Source organism: Mesoplodon densirostris, chromosome 4 (assembly GCF_025265405.1).
Source record: "Mesoplodon densirostris isolate mMesDen1 chromosome 4, mMesDen1 primary haplotype, whole genome shotgun sequence".
Classification (NCBI taxonomy): Eukaryota; Metazoa; Chordata; class Mammalia; order Artiodactyla; family Ziphiidae; genus Mesoplodon; species Mesoplodon densirostris.
In genome coordinates this window covers 41,276,903-41,282,754 of record NC_082664.1, presented here as the reverse complement: position 1 = coordinate 41,282,754, position 5,852 = coordinate 41,276,903, and the positions used below count along the sequence as shown (strand labels likewise).

The following is a 5,852-nucleotide window of genomic DNA, read 5'->3' as shown; positions in this document are numbered from 1 at the left end:
TAATTTTAACATCTTTTGTGAAATATGCATAAATGATAAAATTTGGATTTAGCATGTAATAGAAATAATTCTGTTATTTGCAGATTATTGCTATTTCCTACAACTTTTTTGTGCTATTGTACTATCTTAGTACAGTTCTGGAAGAGTTAACTATTCTATTTAAAATCTTTTTTCTTGAAATATTAATGTTTATTATATGTAAATGGCTAATTATTTTATGTCTAGTTTGGTAATGTTTGTTTATGATGTATATTAGCTATTTTATATATTACGTTGTTAAATGCAATAATGTTTTTGCCTTGTTTGCTTTATTTTTTTAATATTTGAAACTTATATGGTCAGTAACTTATGTGATTGATAACTTAGGAAGCTCAGTTTCTACTTCTGTAATCAATTAAGTATTCTTTTGTGCTTGTTTTAAAGCTCTCTTTGGCCTAACATGTCTGTATGTATACATGAATGCTTGTGTAGGTATAGATATATGTATGTATTTGTCCATTTATACATATAATATGATTACTCAATACATTGTTTAGGTACAATATTTAAATACTGATTATTTCTAATAAAACCTTTAAGAGTGGTAATATAAATTTCAGAATGTGTCTGGTACAGAAAGTTGGTACTTAAAGAAAAGAATTCTATAGCTTCATGACTCTGCCTCTCTGTTAATTTCTCATTTGAGAGATTTAAATGGAGATTGCTTTAGCCATGGTGTTTGAATTGATGCTGATAGCAGACCATCTCACATCATGTGGCTGGCTCAGCCCGTCTTAAAATGGATTAAACTCCATGTTGTTTTCCAGTGTGGTATATTCAGGAATTCTACAAATGCCCCGTGAGTGAAAACGTGTGTAATCTTTTAAAATCAAAATACTAACACTAGCCCGGACAAAACTTTCACTTATTAGAATCTGTGCTGTCATATTAGCCGTGAAACAAAATTGTTTCCCTTGACTGTTTCCCTTGTTTTCCTTGACTTCAGATGTTTCTGGTAACAGATAGGGCAGTTTTCATGATGTGGATATTGGGCAGAGCTTCTGGGGTTTAAATACTCTGACATTGGGGTTTAAATATTCTAACGTTGGGATCCATTATTGGCCACTTGTATACCAGGTTATCTGCTAGGATTTGTATAAACATTAAAGTTTACAGACATTGTACATCTAACACAGTGAGTTGCCCTGTTATTTTTTCACAACAGTACTTTTAAACGGTATCATTTCTCTTGTACAGTGAAGAAACTGTACCTCCAGATGGTAAGTGCCTTGTCCAGATTCACAGAGTTAATAATGCATCTGGGGTACAGATACAGGGCTCTGGCCTATAATTTCAGAGTCGTTTTTTGTAAGCCAACGGAGATGGAAATGCAGACCGACTGCAAGAAGTAAAACCCCACTTCAAAGTGGCTTAAACAGTAAGGAAAGTTTATTTGAAACCAGTTGAACCTCAGGTGCAGGGCAGTCTGGGTTATGTAGTACATCAGTTCCATGATGCCTTCATTTACCCAGGTGTGGGTCTTTAGGGAAAGCTTTATATCAGTGTGGAGAATTGTTTACCTGCCAAGTTCCCAGACTCTTGCCTAGGACCAACCTTGCAAAGAAAGCCTTTTTAGGACAGCAGTCTCAGGCCTGCTCTGTTAACTTCTGAACAGTTTCGTTTCATTTTTCACTATTTCAAACAATGCTGCATTGATCTTTGTGTGTATATCTTGTCTCACTCAGGTTGGTATTTCTGTTGGATAAACCTAATCGACACATAAATTTGTTTGTTAAACGCTGTGTATATATAAAATTTTGTTAATTACTGCCAAATTGAACTCCAAAAAGCCTGCCAATTTACATTCCTACTAACAGTATTTGCAAGGGACCCTCCATTACACTGGTTATCAATCTTTGTAATTGTTGACAGTTGAATACAGCCAGAATCTTAAGAGCAGAAAATATAGAAAGATTGACAAAAAGTAACAAAATTGGATTAAGCTGATGTGACTTGCTATATGGTTACATATGACAATGTAGTGCTTTAGCTGATAGCAAATTTTTCATGAATATATTTTAAAGATAGGGTGTGAAGCACTTCATGATTTGCTTTAGATGTGAAATTGAAGCTTACTGGGCAGAGTTCAAATAGAAAATATTTGTGTTTAACAGTGGGTTTTCAGAATTAAAATATGGTGTCCAAATACTGGTTACCTATTAAAGTAAGCTATTTGTATTGTCAACTTGATTATAATAAAATGGCACCAAGGTGTAAATACATGATTTTAATATTAAATGTTTATGAAATTAATGTTTTGTGGGAGAAGAGGGGTTGTGGCAGTGTTCATAAACACAAGCTACATTTTAAAACCATACCACTTTACTTTCAGACATCTTAATATATGAAAGTATTGTTCCGAGTAGAAAACTGTCATTATAGTAGTTTTAGTGTTAGATCAGGTTTACTTGGGGTATCTAAAAAAAAAAAAAAACAAACAATGAATAAAAGAAGTGTAACCATAAAGAAAATGGAGCTTGTATGGATGCTTATTAGGGGAATATTTTTCACTTGGAAAATAAAATAATTTGTTATAGTTTATTTCTTCAGAAGAAAACTACCCTGGAAATGTGCACTTCTCTATAAGAAATCATAATGTGTTGTCTTTGTCTTCTGGTACTGTTATGAGTTTACGTGGTTGTAAGCTCATGTAAGATCCCATCTGGGTTTATAACCCCTTTCTCTTAATGCCTCAAAGGTTTCCTAACTGTGAGTGGACGTATTTAATGTGAGGAAACATTCCCAGTCTCCTTAACAGCCTGTTAAAGTGCTTGTTCCCTGAAACAGATACAGTTGTACCATCTGCAAATTATTTTGTACTGCCAGAGGAGATACTGAACCAACTTTTAGGCAAAGATTTTTGTCTTCTACAGGGATTTCCAGAACAGTGATATGATAGGGAAATGCATTAAAAAACTTTATCCAAATGGTTTGAATACTTGTAACTTTCTGACCTAGAAGCTAGAAAGTAAAAAATTTCGATCCTAGTTCTGTCGGTGATTCATTGTGTATCCTTGAGAAATTCGTCTCTTTTTGTCTAAATCCTTTTGTCAGCTGTAAATTCAAGATAATACAGAACCATTTACTGACTTTTCAAAAATATTAAGAACTGCATATTGCTTTAAAAATGCAAAGATATGAATGCTAAACTTCAAAATAATTACAGCTGGAAAGTGTAAGCTTTTAAAGAGTACTTGGATGTCAAGGAAATGAATGATTATTAGTGGTTAATGTGATTTTTGAGGTGATTTTCTTAAGGAGTAATAATTGAAAGCTTGTGTTTACACAGATCCTCAGATTGATGGGAGACAAAGCTCTCATGGTTTAATTGACAAGGAGCGTCTGTTTTTATCAAGTTGAATTAGGTACACTATATAGCCTCTTCTAATAACCTATTTCAGTTATGACAAGAAGATTCACACATGTATATATAGAGAAAATATATTTAATTGAGGTATCTTTAAAAATGAACTCTATGGGCTGAAAATTACTCTTGCTTTGAGATAAAGAACCTTGGAAAATAAGCAGAGTTATTAATGCCTTCCCAACCTACACTTGATTCTTGAATTAAATTACAGTTTGAAGAATGCTTGCTTTTTAAAATGGCATTGAGAAGACTCTGTGGGTGCTTAACTTCTCACATTTTCATTTATGTTTTGAACAACTATGTAGTAATTTTCATTGCACATTAAAAAAAAATTTCCTGAGTTAAAGTAAATGCTAAAGTCTCAGGCTATATAACCCCCTTTTATGTGGTGTTTCTTTTTTTAAATAAATTTATTTATTTATTTATTGGCTGTGTTGGGTCTTCCTTGCTGCGTGTGGGCTTTTCTCTAGTTGCAGTGAGCAGGGGCTGGCTACTCTTTGTTGCGGTGTGTGGGCTTCTCACTGCGGTGGCTTCTCTTGTTGCAGAGCACGGACTCTAGGCACACAGGCTTCAGTAGTTGCAGCATGTGGGCTCAGTAGTTGTGGTTCACGGGCTTTGTTGCTCCGCGGCATGTGGGATCTTCCCGAACCAGGGCTGGAACCCGTGTCCCCTACATTGGCAGGCGGACTCCCAACCACTGCGCCACCAAGGAAGCCCCTATGTGGTGTTTCTTATGCTTGAATTATTTGGTTTAATATGCTGTATACGGCGGGTCTGGATTTTTTAAGAACAATCTGGACAGGCTCCTATTTAGCTGCAAGGAACAAAGGCACATTCACGTTATCTTAAATGCTGGAGGCTTATTTTAAGATTACAGAGGACAGGAAGGCGACCGCCTCATCGGAGACATGGCTGGTAAAATGGCGCTTTGTCTTGTAGTGGGCACAGCAGCTCTGATAGCTGTGGATGTCCACTGCTCTGTAGTCGTCATGTGCCTACTCTTATGTTTCCCAGCTTCTCCCTTCACATAAAAAAGTGCTTTTCTTACAAGCACTTCAATATGAGGCTTTAAAAAGTCTTATTTAAGATAAATGACAAAAAAGCTTTCATATAATTATCTACAGGTTGATTTCAGATACCTTATCACCATAGTACTTAATGAACTGGGCTATGTTAGCTTCAGTTAACTATTTTAAGTTAACCCACATAATTTGTTGAACTTCATATAGTGTAAATGATTTAACTGAAATGAATTTTGCTCTAGTCTCAAATTTGTTAATTCTGCCTTTGTTAAATGTTTTAAATAGTTGATAATCTCATAGTTTCCTAGTCTCTTGCAGCATAATTGATACATTGTCTATATTATTATATTTGGTTAACTGAAGGCATTCTCTCTGTAAACTTCAACTAGTTGCCTATAAAATTTTCTCAGCAGAAACTAATGGTATTACATTTTAAAATGAAATACCTTGTCCTTTATTTGGAGGCCATATGTCTAGAAAGTCATTCTGTGTATAAAGATTAATCAACCAATCAAAAGACATAGCTTGGGCTTCCCTAGTGGCGCAGTGGTTGAGAGTCCGCCAGCCGATGCAGGGGACACGGGTTCGTGCCCCGGTCCGGGAAGATCCCACATACCGCGGGGCAGCTGGGCCCGTGAGCCATGGCTGCTGAGCCTGCACGTCCGGAGCCTGTGCTCCGTAACGGGAGAGGCCACAGCAGTGAGAGGCCCGCGTACCGCAAAAAAAAAAGAGAAAGACATAGCTTATTTTTTTTAGTGTTACCATTGACACCCGACAAAATATTGAATTACCGAGTTTTAGGCTCCAGGAGATAGTGCCCCGGAAGGTGGGGAACGCGGAAGAGGCCGAGGCCGGCGCGGAGGAGGGGGACGAGGAGGAGTCTGGCCCGGACGAGTCCTACCCGGAGGAGCCCGGCTCCCGGCAGGAGATGGAGGCAGGGCGGCCGCGGCCGGTGCTTTGCTCAGTGAACACGCGCGAGCCGTCCCAGGTCATCTACAACCGCAGCACGCGCGTGGTGCTGCCCGGGTGGCTCAGCTTCGACGGCGAGCTTCAGCCCTACCCGACGCTGCCCCCCAGCACGGGCCGCTGCATCCATAGCTACCGGGATCATCTTTGGCTCTTCCGAGATGCTGGGACATCTGATGGGCTTCTAGTTAACCAAACCGAGCTGTTTGTGCCGCCTCTCAATGTTGATGGACAGCCTATTTTTACAAACATCACACTACCAGTGTACACCCTGAAAGAGCGGTGCCTCCAGGTTGTGCGAAGCCTAGTCAAGCCTGAGGATTATAGGAGACTGGACATTGTGAGATCCCTCTACAAGATTTGGAGGACCACCCAAATGTGTGGAAGGACCTGGAGCGGTTGCCCCAGGAGCATATTGAAAATCAGTGATGGCAGAGGAGACTGAAGATTTTAATTGA

At 38.4% G+C, this 5,852-nt stretch overlaps 1 pseudogene; it reads left to right on the top strand.

Annotated features, from left to right (window-relative positions):
• Nucleotides 1–5,308: 5,308 nt before the first annotated feature.
• On the top strand, nt 5,309–5,852 carry LOC132489118 (von Hippel-Lindau disease tumor suppressor-like; annotated as a pseudogene).